General features: G+C 38.6%; 1 pseudogene; it reads left to right on the top strand.

The window, feature by feature from the left end:
• The first annotated feature begins 336 nt into the window (after positions 1-336).
• LOC105732336 (putative elongation factor 1-alpha-like 3) lies at positions 337-1,656 on the top strand (annotated as a pseudogene).
• Positions 1,657-18,641: the final 16,985 nt, after the last annotated feature.

Below are 18,641 nucleotides of genomic sequence, written 5' to 3'. Positions count from 1 at the left end.
ACCCCCCTATGTATTGACTTTCAAAAATCATGTATATTTTTACATAAAAGTAAAAGTGTTGGATTACACATTTAATTGCTGAATCATATGATATGTGAATTATATCTCAATAAAGCTATTTTTAAAATCATCCTGTATCAGAACATTGGATGTAAGTAATTTTTTCCTAAAAGATAAATTTCAAGTACAAGTAAAAGAGGTCAATCAGAAAGGAAGTTAAGTACTTTCCAAAGCAATGTTTAGCTTTTCCTCAGCTACAGGAACACAGGTGTTGCTGCCGGAACACGGGGGTTGTGAAATCCACCCCTAAAAGCCAAAATGGGAACGGAAAAGACTCATGTCAACACTGTCGTCACTGGGCTTGCAGATTCGGGCAAGTCCACCCCTACTGGCCATCTCATCTACACATGGGTGGGACTGACAAGAGGCCCTCTGCAGAATGTGAGAAGGAGGCTGTTGAGATGGGAAAGGGCTCTTTCAAGCATGCCTGGGTCTTGGATAAACAGAAAGCTGAGTGTGAAGGTGGTATCACAATTGATATCTCTCTGTGGAAATTAGCAAGTATCATGTGACGATCACGAGACTTTATCCAAAACATGATTACAGGCACATCTCAGGTAGACTGTGCTGTCTTGATTGTTGCTGCGGTGAATTTGATGTTGGTATCTCTAAGAATGGGCATACACCCCTGAGCACAGCCCTCTGGCTTGCAGGCCGGATGTGGAACAACTAATTGTTGTCGTTCACAAAATGGATTTCACTGAGCCACCCTACAGCAGAAGAGATATGAGGAAATCACTAAGGACATCAGCACTTACATTAAGAAAATGGGCTACAGCCCTGAAACTGCAGCATTTGTGCCAATTTCTCATTGGGATGGTGGCACCATGCTGGAGCCATGTGATCATGGGCCTTGGTTCAAGGGATAGAAAGTCACCTGTAAACATGGCCGATGCCTGTGGAATCATGCTGCTTAAAGTTCTGGACTCCATCCTACTACCAACTTGTCCAATTGACAAGCCCTTGCGTCTGCCCCTCCAGGATGTCTATGAAATTTGGGGTATTGGCACTGTCTCTGTGGGCCAATTGGACACTGGGGTTCTCAAACAAGTATCGTGCCCACCTCTGCTTCAGTCAACGTTACAACTGAAGTAATATCAGTTAAAATGCACCATGAAGCTTTGAGTGAGCTCCTCCTGGAGACAATGTGGGCTTTAATGTCAAGAATGTGTCTGTCAAAGCTGTTCGTCGTGGCAACATTGCTGATGAAAGCAAAACCACCTACCTCTGGAAGCAGCTGGCTTCACTGCTCAGGTGATTACAGGGTGAATCACACTGGCTGTGTATGCCTCTGGACTGGATTGTCACATGGCTCACACTGCTTGCAAGTTTGCTAAGTTGAAGAAAAAGATTGATCAATGTTCTCATAAGAAGCTGGAAGATCGTCCTTAAATTCTCAAAATCCGGTGATGATACTATCGTTGATATGGTTCCTGGAAAGCCCAGTGTGCTGAGAGCTTCTCTGACTAATCTCCTCCAGGTCGTTTTGCTCTTCATAATATGAGACAGACAGTTGCTGAAGCTGTCATTAGAGCAGTGGCTGCTGGAGCTGGCAAAGTCATTGAGTCTGCCTGGCAAGTTCAGAAGGATAAATGAACAGTATCTCTAATATTTGTCACCCTAGTCTTTTTTTTTTTTTTTTTAAATGGAATCTTGCTCTCTCACCCAGGCTGGAGTGCAGTGGCACCATCGTGGCTAATCGCAGCCTCGACCTCCCAGGCTCAGGTGATCCTCCCATCTCAGCCTCCCAAATAGCTGAGACCACAAACATGTCCCATTATGCCCAGTTATTTATTTTTTTTATTTTTATTTTTTTTGGTAGAGATGAGGATTTGCTATATTGCCCAGGACGGTCTTGAACTCCTGGGTTCATGCAATCCTCCCACCTCAGCACCTTAGTCTTAATCAATGGTGGAAGAACCATCTCAGAACTGTTTGTTTCAATCAGCTATTTAAGTTTAACGGTAAAAGACTGGTTAATAAGCAATCCATCATAAAAACCACAGAAGGAAAGAATGTTTTGTAGAGCATTTTGTTTTTGTTTTCGTGTGGCAGTTTAATTAGTTTTTAAAACTGTTACTTTTTAATGGAAACACCTTGACCAAAAATCTATCGCAGAATTTTGAGACCCACTAAAACAATGTTTAATGGGAAAAAAACAATGTTATAGCAGAAAATCAACTTAGAATGTAACATGTTGTCACCAGCTGATGATAAGTAACCATATCACTGAAGTTTACAACATATTCAGTCGTGAATCTAATATTATAGATGGAATACCACCAATAAAAATGTTTTTGTGTTTTGAACAAATCCATCAAGTATAGTACATACAATGGCCATTGTATGGCCACTATATTTAATTGCAATGAACACATTGAAATTAAAATGTGTTCATGTAAATGCTTCTGAATAAAACTTATATGGCATCACTTCCTAAAAACCTTTTTCAGTGTATTTTCCTTTTAATACATCATATGGGAGTAAATTTCAAAATCTCTTAATCTTTGTTCTGTTCTGTTTATGTTTCTCCTTACAAATTTGCGGTGACCTCAAAGTCTTCCTAAGCAGAGGGAGAGGCTTCTTTTCAACAGGATGGTTTACAACTAGGTTTGCTAGACAACATGGTTGGCATCACACCGTTGGCACCGACACCCACAGCAGACATCGCTAATTAAAGAAGCTAGTTTCTCCTGCAGAGTGTAGATTAGGCTCAGCCGTGGAGCTCCGGACAGCTGGGAAAACCCACCTGTTGGACTGGTTAGAGAGCTGAAGGAAGTCAATTCAGTTCTCCAAAGTCCCTCTCATTGTCTTACAAATGGTGGTCTCTCTTCTACCACAATCACCATGAGGGTTCATAACGCCCAGTTTGAGAAACGCGGTCATGACGTGATTCTCTGCTGTTCTTCCATAGTTCTATAAGAAAAAGAAAAGTTTTTAAACTCTCCAATTTGATGAGCCAGAGAACTTTCCAGAATATTAATAGTACTGGAAAAGACCCTGAACAGTTAATGCCATGGCAGGAGGGTCCAAGCGGCTGGAGAAGCAGCACATCGTGTTCCTTTTCTTCACCAGCCAGCCAGACCAAATAGGAGTGGGTCTCCTCTCCGGAGCCACATTCCAGCCTGCGCTGGAGAGGTGCCCCCGACACACAGTGTTTCCTATTAGGAAATGTGCTAAAATTAACCGAAGTTCCTCAAGTCCTGGCCGGAGGTGGCGCAGTCAGCAGAGCTCCCTGTTCCTTCCTCAGCACACTACTTTCCGTGCTATCTCTAGGGCAAGTTGTCTTTGGCATCTTGAAGGATTTATACTTGTTGTGTCTTAAATGTGTAACTCACTAGTAATGAGCCAATAGTGGAAATTTCAGTGAACAGAGCTTTTTACTCCAGCAATTCCGGGTGCAAACCACAAATAGAAAGGTTCTTTTTGTGAGTTTTTCCTCTCCAGGCCCTATCTGGCGTTTGCAGCCTAAGGCCTAGGAAACCTAACATGGAGACAGAGCCTCCAGGGTTCATGTCTGTTATCTGTAGGGCCTCCTAACTAACATTGCCCTTCTAGGACAAAGGTGCCTTCCTTTCCAATAAGCTTTCTGCAGGAAGAACACAGTGAAGGAGCGGGATCCTCCTAGACCAGCTGAGAGGCACCTGCTCTCCCACACAGCCTGGTGCAGCTGGGCCTGCAGGCAGGAAGCGTGCCTGGTGGGACAGCAGTTGTGGTCCTGCTGGCTCCCCAAGAATGGGATTTGGCCTCCTCAGAGAGGCTGTCAAAGTCATGTTAGACCTCTAAGGAATGGCCTCACCTACCCCAGGCTGACTCCAAGCCCCAGCACAAACTTTTCACTTTGGATCTCCTCCCCTCACCCATATCCCCTCTAGTTCTCTTTGGTCTGAGGTGACTTCCTGCCCTTTGCTCCAGACTGGCCCTGGTGCCCTCATCTCTCTTTTACCAGCCGCTCTCCTCTGTTCCAGGCAGACCCACAGAGAGTCTTGCCTTCTGCAGAAAAAACGTGCTCTACTGCTTCCTCTCCAGGGCTCTAGTCTTTTTCTGAATTTCTTCAAATCAAGATTCTACTTCCTGGAAAGCAGGAAGTTGGGCCAAGCACAACAATATGGCTGCCGGTAGAGCAACACGCAGGAGAGAAGGTGATGTGGGGTCAGAGGCACTGCCTGGGAAGTGCTCCTCCTCACTTGTCCCCCTAATCTTGGGCAAATCTCTTACCTGCTCTGAGGTTTTGTTTTTTCTCATCCTAAAAAAGATTATACTCATATCCCAGGAGTAATTAAATATTCTATTCAAGGCATTCAGGACCGAGCTGGCAAGGCTGCTTCTCAATTTTAGTATTACTTGTTACAGTGGCATTTATCAAAGTATGTCCTGAAGAAGCGAATCTCATGATTCACTCTACCAAATAGGGCTCAAAATTCAAATACGCTTGGGAAGTTTAAACTGTGAACTGAAGCTTACCCCAGGCCACATGGAGATTTACAATAATCACGGGGAGTCCTTCCCCTGGACAAGTTACTTAACTGCTCTCCTCCATTCTCTCATTCATAAAATGGGGGCTAATAGTTTTTTTTTCCTCTTATTACTTTTGTGAGCACTAAATTAGGTGCCATATATTAAATATTTAGCAAAATACCTGCTGTATCACATATGTGAAACAAATGTTAACAAGTAGTATTAGAATTAAGTAGGAGTATTACAATTAAGTAGTATTACAGTTTATGCTACTACCACTATTTAATGAACTGAAAATTCCTAAAATTAAAAACAACAAATAACACCGTCTTTTTAATGTCGCTGAAATGAGTGTTTTGCAAACTTCATTAGGCCAGGGATCTCTTTTCTGGTGACCAGTGGAAAACACTAGCTAAAGAATTAAACCTTTGAGAGATATTTGGTTTGGAACAAAAGGCACCTGAAGACATTGTGTCTTGATCCAAATAACTTTTCAGCCTCTAGGAATCCCCCCCGAACTCTCCTTGGCATAATGGTTCATGCTGTGTGAAAAGAAATGTTGAAGATGGCATAGTAATGCCAGAATTATAGGCTTCAGTATCCAAATGAGAGAGCTGAGCCCCAAGAGCATGGGTCTAATGCTCAGATGGAACAGAGTCTAAATCCTCACTGAATATTCTTCATCATTTTGGAGGGGGAAATATAAAGAAATTATTTAATCTCACTAAACTTCAGTGTTCTCATTTACAACATTGAAAATAATTGTGCCTACCTCATAGGACGGTTATCTAGTATAGTAAATGGCATATATTAACCTCAATAAAGTCTGTCTCCTAGTTGTCATTGTAGTGTATTAGGCTGTTCTCATGCTGCTAATAAAGACATACCCAAGACTGGGTAATTTGTAAAGGAAAAAGGTTTAAAGGACTCACAGTTCCACATGGCAGGGAAGGCCTCACAATCATGGCTGAAGGTAAGGAGGAGCAAAGCCATGTCTTACATGGTGGCAGACAAGAGCGTGTGCAGGGGAGCTCCCATTTATAAAGCCATCAGATCTCATGAGACTTACTCATCACCATGAGAACAGTATGGGGGAAACTGCCCCCATGATTCAATTATTTCCACCTGACCCTGCCCTTGACACATGGGGATTACCACAATTCAAGGTGAGATTTGGGCGGGGACACAGCCAAACCATATGGCATTATATCATTAGACTCTTTATTATTCTAGATTCTCCGCCTGACTGGTATGTGACCTTTCACATGATACACTTGAATGTCTGGAAATGCCTCACAGATTTTTCAGGGTTAAATGAGGAAACGGACATGAAGAGTGTGGCCGTGGAAAATACTCACTGGGTAGAACTCCATTCCTCCTGCTGGCTTGGAGGACAGATAGTGTATTTCATTTTTTACTGTGCCTCATTGCTTCTTGTATGGAGACATTGTTTTGATCAGACTATAAATCAGCCTCCCAAGTAGCTGAGACTACAGGTGTGTGCCATCACGCTCAGCTAATTTTTGTATTTTTTGGTAGAGATGGGGCACCATGTTGGCCAGGCTGTTTTCCAGCTCCAAACCTCAGGTGATCCACCCACCTCGGCCTGCCAAACTTCTGGGATTACAGGTGTGAGCCATCCCACCCAGCCTAAATTAAAGTATTCTTATGTGAGGTGTGCCTTAAATTCAATCTCAAAGTCCTCAACTTGAGGAAGCAGAATCCTATGGGTATTTTTAATTGGCACATAAGGGAGTTGCACATATTTATATGGTATGGCATGATATTTTGTTACATGGATACAATGTGTAATGATAAAAATCAGAATAATTAGGTCATCTATCCCCGCAAATATTTATCACTTCTTTGTGTTGGGAACATTCAAAACCCTCTCTTGTAGCAATTTCCTATGTGTGTTTTGTCCTGCAGAATCTGATCCTCCCAGAATTAGTCTGCCAATTTCCAGGCCCTAAATAGCAACCAGAGCATTGCAGAATGGCTAACGGCAGTCCTCTAGTGCAGAAGGCAGTGTCAACTACTTGGTTCTGAAGATTGTGTGCTAAAGTAATTAAAAGAAAAAGGAAACTTCTCATCTCTGAATGTCTTGTGATCTCAAAATTCTACTTTCTATAACAATTCAGAAGGAAGAAATAAGCCTCATAGGATGGCTATAACATGCAAACAATTTTATATTAAGTTAAATCAAGGCACTGTGAAGGAAACACTGGGTCTAAAAGCAATACTTCTAACAGATTTCTTTTAAAAAGCTGTAGTAAGATAACATTTCTTGTCTTTATTATGCAATAATAATAGGAAATCCTATCAGTATTGCATTTGAGATTCCTATGCAGATCCTCAAATGTCCACCCAACCATATGGCAATATTGAAGTCCTTAACGTCTTACTTTGGGTTGTTTTAGGGAAGAAATTTACCTCTCTCTTTGCAAAGTACCAGATCTACCACAAGAGGGCACTGTGTTCCTAATTCACTCCAAAAGAAGCAAACATTTTCACTTTGAGAAACAACACTGTGTCCTTATTTCAGAAGATTCCAGCGGCTGCAAAAGGAATGTTTGCGCCACGCGTCTATTGCATTTGGATGGAGATAAAACAGGGAAGCCGTAATGAGTTCAGTAATTCCAAATGCAAGAAAACAAATGTGACAACTATTTACTGGTTTGTCGCCACTTCAAGTCATTTTTCATCCAAGCCACACGATGGCGCCTCTTCATCAATTATAGCTGCGCTGCCGTAGGGAGCATGCAGACAATATCTGTCCTAAAACCTGGAGTTGACAATCAGCGTGTCATTTTGAAAACAGAAAATGTTTTTAACCTAAGTAGAAGCTTTGTGGAGAAGCTTTGCAACAACTTAGTTTTCTTTTTGCCTCAACTTAAATTTTCTTCTTTTAGAGAAAATTTTAGATGATCATCTTCTGTTAGAGATGATCAAGTGCTGGCTCAATGAAACAGAGAGCTATTTTCACTGTATCTGGGAGATTTTCACCAGTCCCTGAGCAGAGGCTCCATTCAATGTACAGGATTCTCAGCTGAGCCTTGTCACCTGTTTCCACTACTAGGTTAAAATTTTCTCAGCAAAACTAAAGGAAAGCTTTATTTTAAGCAATCCATCCATAACAATCCACCTGTCCAAGCCATGAAAAAGATAATTTTTTAAGGAATATAATTTTGTTACTCAGTGTTTCAGTTAGGTTTACAATTATGCAGAGTTTAGCTGGATAATTTTCTAATTCATAATACTGGCTCTCAATTTGCATTTTGATTTTACAATGTCTCTTGTGAGCTTGAGACATTTCTGGGCTGTACTACAGAACCTGGAACCAGTCTTTGTCACATTAGAGTGGTGCACTCTCTCAAAAGACAAAAGAAGAGAGCAGCCTGGGTGTCAGTGGGTTTATGTAAGAAATGCAGACTGATACGATGTCCCAATAAGACTACTGGTGAGGGTCAGGTGTGGTGGCTTATGCCTATAATCTCAGCACTTTGGGAGGTGAAACAGGTGGACCACCTGAGGTCAGGAGTTCAAGACCAACCTGACCAACATGGCAAAACCTTGTCTCTACTAAAAATACAAAAATTAGCCGGGCATGGTGGTGCACCTGTAATCTTAGCTACTTGGAAGGCTGAGACAGGGGAATCAGTTGAACCAGGGAGGTGGAGGTTGCAGTGAGCCAAGGTCGTGCCACTGCACTCCAGCCTGGGTGACAAGAGTGAAACTCCACCACACACAAAAAAAGGACTACTGCTGGGTGTCTTTAAAAACTCACCACATTGGTTCAGTTAATAAATTGTGAATGCTCTAGGCTCATCCTTCAGTGGGTATGAGGTGGGGGCTGGGAATATTTAGTTTTACAAAATGTACCAGGTGATTCTGACTCACTTCCAGGTTTGGGGACCACTGACAAGGAAACTATGGTAAAAGAACAGATGAGAGATAAGAAGAACTTGAGTCCTTGAGAACTTCTAACAGTGAGGGTGGCAGGAAGCATTTAAGACACAGGAAAAGACAGATTGTGAGGACTGGATAAATGAATGGAATCTATGATGATTCTAAGTTTCTGGCTATGTGAGTGAGAATACTGTGGTGCCAATTCACTAAAGCAGGAAATAGATAAGAACATAGAATTAGAGCTTAAGATGAGTTCTATTAGGGATATAATACATTTGAAATGAATGCATAACTCCAAGCTGCTATGTCTAGTCCAGTTTGGAGGTCAGGAGTTATCAAGATACAAATAATGGTGAACTCTGGGGAGAGAGCAAACTGCTGACCAGCAGTGACATTTAATCCTGGAAGCTTCTGGATCACAAAAAACACATTTGTGGTCAGCTCAGAATTTTTTTAATTAAAAAATATCTTGAAGTCTCTACTCGAGACTTGTATTCTCCCATTTGGCCAAAGATCCCTTTATTTCAAATGTTCTTAAAATCAACAAGAACGCTTGTTCACATCACCTTCTTGGCCACCACAGTTACTGAGTTTGCCAGCCCAGATATAAGAAGTGGACAGGGTTTGCGAAAATCTGAATGTTTGGGAAAGAATGAGGAGAGAGAACATAAGCAGGAGAGAAAAGTGTGAAGCAGAAAGAAGGTTGAAACAATCATTCTGTTAAATGCAACAGAGAAGTTCAATGAGACTGGTCTCAGAAGCAATTTGACTTTTCATCTAATAATTCATGAAAGAGATGCATTTATTCAGCAAATGTTTCTTGAGCAGCTTCTCTGAACCTGGTAGTATGTTAGGACCAAGTGAGACAATAACAAACAAGATAGATGTAATTGATGTCTTCAAAAAATTTATAGGCCAGAGGACATGGAAAATATAGAGGGAATATACAGAGATGAAACCTATGAAAAATGTGAGTACCTAATGCTATTAGGGAATAGATGAAGAGTGTCTGGGACAGTATCCTGGAAGACAAGACATCTACTGCTGGCCCCTTCTGCTTGGGTATCCAGCTTCCTGTGGCTAGGATCAATTTGCCTTAGCCTTTGGTTTTCTGCTCTTGTTTGTCTCTGCAATTCTCCTGGTCTTAGTGTTGCTTTTAAACCAGGCCCCACTCAATGGGTGGAATCTTTCTATTCCTGCCCTGGACCCAAGGAACCCCATTAACCAGATAGATAAATGTTTTCCTTCATTTATGAAAAGGGGAAGAATTTGAGTGGAAACCAAGTCATTTCAGATATTAGTCGATGTGAGCTTTTCAACATGTAAGTTTATCAGTTTCATGAATATTAATTTAGGATGCTACATATTGGCACCAGAAGTCTGAAATGAGGAGACAGAGCTGAGGTTATGGGAAAGCCAAGGCTGCTAGGATTCACAGGAAGAGTAAGAGAGAGGAGAGAGATGCACGGAGAGAAAACTCCAGGAGTTTTCCCCGGTAAGTGTTCAGTTGACTACGAATCATTTCATGCAGAAGCCAGGAAGAAAACCACGTGAAAAGACTAGAGGGAACAGTGCCTGGAGGTCACACAAGCTGGGAATAATGCTAGTGCCTGTTCCCAACAGCCAGAGTGAAAAACTCACAATTTATAAGGTAAAACACTAAGATGGGTTTTGCTTCAGTAGTGGGAAAAAATTAACCCTAGACTAAATGCTGCGATTTTCACCAACAAAGCACACAAGCAGATTTGAGGATTAAACTGTTTCCGAGTAACTTAAGAGTGTTCCAGAATAAAGTTCAAGAATATTTATAGTAATATAAAAACATCTGGCAACCAACATGGTAAATCTTTACGTGTCTGGCATTCAGTCAAAAATTACTGCAAAGAATTTTTGCAAAGAAGCAGGAAAATGGAGTCCATAATGAGAGAAAAAAGTCAGACAGTTGAAACTGACCTAAAGATGTCGAGGTGATAGAATTAGTAGACAAGGGCATTATAATAGTTATTATAACTGTATTTCATATGTTCAAGACACTAGCAGAAAGATTGGGAATATTAAATGGAGACATTGAAGATATTTAGAAATTCAGTTTAAATTTCTAAAGATGAAAATCACAATGTCTTTGATGAAAAACACACTGGGCAGTGATACTTCCTGGTGATATTGCTGGAAAAAGATTGAATTTAAAGGCAGCTATCAAGATTATGCAAAATGAAACACAGTGAGAACAAAGTCTTAAGAAAACAAATAAAACACCAGTTAACTATGAAACAATGTCAACGTGCCAAATGTATTAATTGGAGTCTCTGAAGGAGGATAGAGTTAGAAAAAAATATTTGAAGAAATCATAGCCAAAATTTTCCAAATATAATGAAAAACTATAAAACCCAGATCTGAGAACCTCGAGCACAAGAAACATGGAAAAAATTGCAACAGAGCATGTAATAATCCAATTGTTTGACACTAATGGTCAATAGAAAGCAGAGAAAATACCCATTACATGCAAAAGAACAAAGATAATGATGACAAAATATTTTCACCAGAAACAATATAAAAGAGTAACATATTTAAAACACTGAAAGAAAAAACTGTGTCTAGAATTTGCTACATGGCAAATTTATTTTTCAAAAATAAGGTTAAGATTTTTTTTAGAATACAAAAACTGAAAGAATTTATTACAGGTAGACTTTCACTACAATAAATGTTAAAGGAAGTCTGACAAGCAGAAGGAAAATGATACCAGATAGAAACCTGGATTTGCACAAAGGGATGAAGATCATCACAGTATTGCTAATTGCATGGATTAAAATAAATGCTTTTGCATATTATTTAAATTTATTTACAGATAATATAGCTTAAAGCAAAAATAATATGTGTCATGGAGTTTATAACACATGAAGAAGTAAAATATATGACAAAAATAGCAAAAAGGTCTCAAGGGAAGACCCTTTTTCCCTTTTGTAAGTTACTGTGTGTAAAATAGTAAAATATCACTTGTAGGTAGACTGTGATAAGTTAAAGGTGCACATTCTAAACCCATCAGCAACCACTAAAATAATACAACTAAGAGTTATAGCCAGCCAACAAAAGAAGATTGAACTATACATAACACTCAATCCAAAATAAGGCAGAAAAAGAAAGAAAATAGAGCAAAGGACAAACATAACAAATAGAAAACAAGATGACGTATTTTAAGCCAACCATGTTAATAATTGTATTAAATATAAATGGTCTAAATACCCCCAATTAAAAAACAAAGTACCAAATTATATTTTTAAAAAAATCAATACCCAACTATATACTGCCCAAAAGAAATTCACTTTAAATACAAAGATAGAAATCAGTTAAAAAGGTGGAAAAATATATAGCACTAACCAATATCGATGTAGAACATGTAAGTTATTTTATTATGAACAGGTGTCAGCCTGTTCATAACTGTAAGACACATGAAAAGAAAACTTTATTTTGTTAGCATGTAATCACATTTTATAGCATCTGCTAAAGGAAATGAGCTTCTAAATGGGAGAGCAGCAGTTTGCATTGTTGATACTCAGCCACCAAGAGGAAACATTGTTACTCTTTTGTCCCAGCATATACTGATAGAATTCTTCAAGTGATGCTTAAGTTGGTTAAAAAAAAAGAAAAACTGAGAAGGTCTGGCCTTTCTTTGGAAAACTGTCTTTTAGAAGTTCCATCAACCCTAGCAGTGACACTGGGACGCAGGAACAGACTTAGGGAATCTGGAGTGACCCTTAAAGCTCCAGCCAATGTGGGTTAAAGGCAGAAAAGGCAGCTCAAAGGGTTCCACTGATAAAAAGACACCTCAGCTTCTGCCCTTGCCGTAACCACAGGTGACCCTGAGTTGGAGCCAAGCTAACGTTCTAGATTATGTTTCCTAACGTTCATCCTGAAATGAAACACCCTCCTAACACCTTGTGCTTTTCCACTGAGAACAGATCATAATTTTAATAAATTATTTATTTGCGTGATTTTTTTCAGCATATATATAGTGAATTATTTTTACTTTCATTATTTTATAAATATGCATGTATACTTTTTATTTTGGAATAATTTCTCACAAGAAGTTGAAAAATTAATACAGATAGCTCTTGTGTATCTTTCTCCTGGCTTCCCCTCATGATAACATCTTACATAAACATAATACATAGTTAAAAGCAATAAACTGACATTAGTACAATAAAATTAAACTTTAGACCATATTTTGATATCATTAGTATTTGCACGTATTATTGTGGTGGGAGCAGGGGGCAGTGCAGATTATGTATTTCTATGAAATGTTATCGCCTAAACACAGTCATGTAACGAACACCACAATCAAGATATAGAACTCTTCTACTATGTAGGATCCTCCAGTCCCCTGATTTCTTTCTGTGTCCTGATCAAAAAATCACAGAATGAGCCAGGCACCGTGGCTCGTGCCTGTAATCTCAGTACTTTGGGAGGCCAAGGCAGGAGTTCTAGACCAGCTTGGGCAACACAGTAAGACCTCCATCTCTACAAATTTTTTTTTTTAATTGATGGGCATGGTGGCATGCACCAGTAGTCCCAGCTACTCAAGAGGCTGAGGTAGGAGGATCACATGAACCCAAAAGGTTGAGGCAAGGCTGCAGTGAGCTATGATTGAACCACTTCACTCCAGCCTTGGTGATAGAGAGAGACCCTGTCTCTACCTCAAAAAATAAAAAAAATAGAGAGTGCTTTGACTATTCTGTGACACAGACAGCTGTATGTTTTCCCCAGCAGGTTTGAACCTAAATCAGAGCCTTGAACATTTTCAGGTACTGATTTCAGCACTGAAAGGCATCCAGGTTGTTGTACGAAACACTGAAGAAAACTGGCCCTGGCTCTGAGCCAAATCCCTTTAATGATCGTATAAACTCCCTACCCTGACCCCTTGCTGCAGACATACCCAGGCAGAACACTCCCTTTCTCTCGCCACATGTGAGCATGTTCCCTTAATAAGTGCTTTGCACTGATCACCCAGCATTTAGTGCTTCTCTCTTTGGAACCCCAAACAGCCCATCTCTGGAAAGTTTGGGGCACTCCCTTGTGAAGGTCCCCTTGCATTGCTTTCGGGGAGATGGCAGCTGTGGGTTCAACAGGGCAAAAAGATACTACCACAAAGAAACTTCCTCATTTTATTTCTTTATAATCAAACCCTAGCCCAACCGAATCCCTGGCAACTACTCATATGTTCTCCATGGCTATATTTTGTGATAATATTATGTAAATAGAATCATTCCTTCTGTAACCTTTTGAGATTGCCTTTTTCATTAAGTGTAATGCCATTGAGAACTATCCAAGTTGTTTTGTGTGTCAATGGTTCATTCATTTTTATTGCTGAGTAATATTTCATTGGTGGCATGTACTCCAGTTTGTTTATCTATTCATCCATTGAAGAACATCTGGTTGGTTACCAGCTTTCAGCTATTATTTTAAAGCTGCTATGGGGATTCATAAAGGTTTATATGTGAATATAAGGTTTCATTTCTCTAGTATAAATACTCAGAAGTATGATGGCTGCGTTGTACGGTAAATGCTTAACTTTATAAGGTACTGCAAACCTTTCTTCAACATGGCTGTACTATTTTATATTCCCAGCTGCAATGTGTGAGAAATCTACAAATTAATACTTCACGTCCTCATCAGCATTTTCCAGGTTTTTTTTCAATTTTAGTCATTCTGATATATGTATAGTGGTAGTTGTATTATTACTGTTCATTTTATTTCTCTCCAGTAAGGCTGTTCCAGAAGGTCAGAAAATGTGTCTTATTTATGGCCTGGCAAACACTGGCACCAACAAATATGTCTGTCTAGCTGAGAGAATGCGAGAAAAGACAAGGAAATGAATGGAGAAATGGAGCAGTAGAAAGGAAAGGTGGGGAGGGAACAAGGAAGAAAGAAAGACGAGTGAGGAATCTGTGTGTGAGGACCACAGTGTTTGCTCACACGCTGGGCTGCTGCTCTGTCTGTGAAGCCAGACTGCTGAGCCCTACAGGAATGATGTATTTCTGCAACAGCCTCGACATCTGCCCACACAATGGGCCTTGCATTCTTTAAAACCAAATAAGGACCTCAATGATATGTCACCTCTTCTATTCTTTGGTCAAGTCATACCTGCCACAAAAAGGGAAAAGGAACATCTCCTGTCTCTTGACCTACTATCCCATAACCTTGCTGATTAATCAAGTCCATCTCTAGTTGCAGAAGACTGAAAGAAAACATTTCTCTTGTGTATGGGGGTAGAGGAGAGGGGCATTTTAAAATCTGAATTCTGTTTTCCCTCTTGTTAATCCATGGACTCTCATTTTACACTGGAATAAATGTTATGCTCCTTTTGTGATACCAGGAAAGAATCGTTGAATGCAAATTATCTTGAAAACTCTTGGATGTGTAGTTTATGCAAGTATATAGGGCTAGCCTAGCAAATGGGAGAGAAAGTTGTCTTCAACTCCTTTTTAGCACCCATTGCCTTTGCAGGCAGTCTTGTTCATTCTTTCCCTGGAGTATGCCAACTAGTTCATTGCCTCCAGCCTTCCTATCTTTACCACATTCCTGTTGTATTTCTTCTATCTCAGGAAGAAATAACACTAAGATTTCATGTGTAACCTTTTCCATTACCAAATAACGACCCTCTATTTTTGGAATTTCAGGTAGCAGCCTGAAATGAGCAATGGTTTATCATCTATGCTGTAGGCTTCTGAGTTCATGAAGCTAAATCACATGAATGGTTTTCAATTTTAACAAAGCAAGCCCTGTCTGTGAGATGTAGCCTCAAGCTAGTCTTATAGTTCTGTTTACTGTGTTTTTCTACCAGCAATAAGATGGCCCATGAAAGAGCTTTATATGGAAAAGCTTGATTTATTTAATCTGACATTACATGCTCTATATCACTTTAATACAAAACACTCTAAATTCAGATTTTTTTAAGAGTTATAGAAAGCATATTTATGCTAAGCTCCACTTAGCCTATTGGGCTTTTGGCAACCTATTGTTTAAAAGAAAATTTTAAAAACATCCTTGGAGATTATCTAAAATTATGCAATTTCATAGTAATTCAACTAATATTTCTGATAAAATCACTGTATGCAATTGACTGTACTAAAAACTTTCAGGGGTTACAAAGAGAAATGTGAAAGTTTTTCAGTTAAATCATGTTAAATAGTCTAATACACATAAATTTTTAAATAACCATTTTAAGATTTTTTTTTTTTTTTTTTTTGAGATGGAGTCTTGCTCTGTCACCATGCTAGAGTTTAGTGGCACAATCTCCTCTCACTGCAACCTCCACCTCCTGGGTTCAAGCGATTCTCCTACCTCAGCCTCCTGAGTAGCTGGGACCACAGGAGCATGCCACCATGCCCAGCTAATTTTTTTGTATTTTTAGTAGAGACGGGGTTTCACCGTGTTGGCCAGGATGGTCTCAATCTCTTGACCTTGTGATCTGCCTGCCTCAGCCTCCCAAAGTGCTGGGATTACAGGCGTGGGCCACCACGCCCAGCCTTTAAGATGATTTTTAAAATTAATAATTTATTCTAGCTTCTTCATTGTACTTGGGTCAACTTTAAATCAATCCTTTGTTCACTGTAATGAAGTATGACAAAGATTTAATGTCAGTTTTTCACATGAAAATAAGTACTAAAGGTACTATTACCTGGAGACTAAGCATTGTATAACAGTTTCAAGAGCCTTTCGGTTGAGATGCAAAATTAGTTACAGTGCAGAACCAAGATTCTCCTTCTATACTACCCTATGCTCACCAATCCCACCTTTCACTTTCACTCTTGCAGGAAAAGAAGAATAATTTATAAATTAGGTAGCGTTGAGACAATCCAAATTACATAAAAATAATATTCTTATTGGAGATGCAAGCATATCTTACTTAAAGAAAGATAAACTATTAGATGTAAATAAATTCTTATATATTTAGAATTTTTCCACTTAAACAAAATATTTTTTTAATTCCTCCTTTTTTTTTTCTACAAAGTGCATTCTTACCACTGCTCACAATCAGCTTAAGCACTTCTTAAATTGATGTTAAAGAGTATATCTTCTTAAAATAACTAATATTTCCAAATATTAAAAAATTTATATCTTTTCTATACTTTCTATAATGTAGAAAATATGATAGTTCTAAAAATGCCACTAACATTAATGGCAAATACAATACTTAATTGAACACAATATATATGGCAAAGATTATGATGAGTAAATATGTATACTATATGTGAAAAGAAATTATGCCCCATGGACATCAGAACTGATGCTATATTAGCTAAGTAAAGAGGACTCAGAAATAAAAGACTTTAAAAAAATTTATTACTAGTCTCTGTTTTATTAACTGGATTTTGTCATTAGGTTTCTTGTTCACCAGTGTATTTCAAGTATGTAGCAGAGTGGTTCAAGGGTGAATGATTGATGAAACGTTAAAATTATTTAAAACTGACAACCTCCAGAGAGGGCTCAGTACACCACATTGCTCATTTCTCCAAGTGCACTGCTCATATACGGCTCCTGACTAGGGAAAGGAAATTGTCATAGTTTACTCCAAACCCTATGGTTTTGTAATTTGGAGATGATGGAGTATTAAAGAACACAATTCTTCATATGACGATTAAATGGTCTATGGAAAGCAATTCTATTCTTTCAATTCTAGTATCCCATCTGAGATACTAGATCTGAGTGCTTCTGACTCTAGCCAGATTAGCAAATGACTGGGTATGTTCATTGGAGAATCCTCATTTGGCCTCAGAAATTCTTTACAGGGAGCCAGTGATGTAGATGCAGGAAGTTCTAAGGAAAAAAAAAAATCCTTCGCTTTTTCTGTCTACAGAGTGCATTCTTACCTCTGCTCACAATTGACTTAGGCACTTCCTCAAGCTGTTATTAAAATAAAGAAGAATATCTTCTTAAAATAACTAATGGACTAAACAATTAAAAGATTAGCAAAAAATGCTTAACATAATTAGAATTAAGGCTGGAAATTAAATTTAAAAAGAAAAAATTGAAGATAAAAGAACAGGATGTTAAAAAGCTAAATACAGTCATCTCAAAACAGAAGGTGAAGTATAAAATGCAAGCTACAACAAAGTAAAAATTTAAATAATTTCAAAAGAGGCTTAGAATCATTACCGTAAAAGGTTAAGAGACTTAAGATTGATCTTAGAGCTTAACCCTCAAGAAGAATTATTTTAAAATTATTTAAAGGCTGCATATGGACTTCCTGAAGAACCCATCTGTACAACCACATGTCACTTAAGCAAAGAACAGACATTAGGAAATCTCTGTTAATCATAAAAATGGGAGATTTTAAAATCTTTAAAAAGCTTAAGATAATTTGAATTTAGAATTAGCAAAAAATAAAGGTAATAGGGAAAGAAGTAGATAGAATCAGAGCTGGGAAGGGTCGGGGCAGAGCTGGGAAGTCAACGGTGGCAGGATTTATATCAGATATGCAGTAATCCATCTAATGGTTGTAGGAGAGAAACACTTCCCTTGTCTAATATACAGAGCTCTCCTCTCCCCTTTATTTCCCATGTCATTCCTTATTTTCAGTTAATATGTTTAGTTTTGATAGACTTATTTCAAAAAAATCTGTCTTTTAAATGTATTATCAGAAGAGAAGACAACTTATGCCACAGTCAAACTGAGGTGAAGATACATTAACCAAATAAGGAAGAAAAAGTCTCATGAAGAAATGAAAAATAGACCAAAATTATAAAGCTTTGCTCATACAAAACTAGAACTCTATTCTAGCAAATCATAGAAAAACAAAAAAGGCAGATTGGTTCATTTTAACTTTATTAGTTTCAATAAGAGCAGATTTTTTCCAGAAGGAAAAAGAGCGAAGTATAATGTTTTTCCTCTTCGGAAACATGAGAAATGACAAGTAACCAGTCATTAATTTTTTTCCTTTTGAGAGTGATTGCCAAATTCACTCAGACCTAATATTCATTTGATGAAGTGTCATTCACTTGGAAAAACTGATTTAGTTACAGCCAAATTTCAATTGATTATATCTGGAAAATGGTATAGAAAATAAAACAGAAAACCTGCATCTGTTGCCAGGAATTATGCACTTTAAATGTGGAGTCATGCAAAGAAAAGAAGAAAACTGATACTGACTGAGCTCACTGTGTCAGATGCTGTATTTTTATTACCATATTTAATCCACAAAGCAACTTCTTAACGTA

This window comes from Aotus nancymaae, unplaced genomic scaffold (assembly GCF_030222135.1).
Source record: "Aotus nancymaae isolate 86718 unplaced genomic scaffold, 86718_ANA_hifiasm-v0.15.2.pri h1tg000040l, whole genome shotgun sequence".
In the NCBI taxonomy this organism is placed as follows: Eukaryota; Metazoa; Chordata; class Mammalia; order Primates; family Aotidae; genus Aotus; species Aotus nancymaae.
The sequence above is the reverse complement of the archived record's forward strand: the minus strand, read 5'-3'. Positions and strand labels throughout refer to the sequence as shown.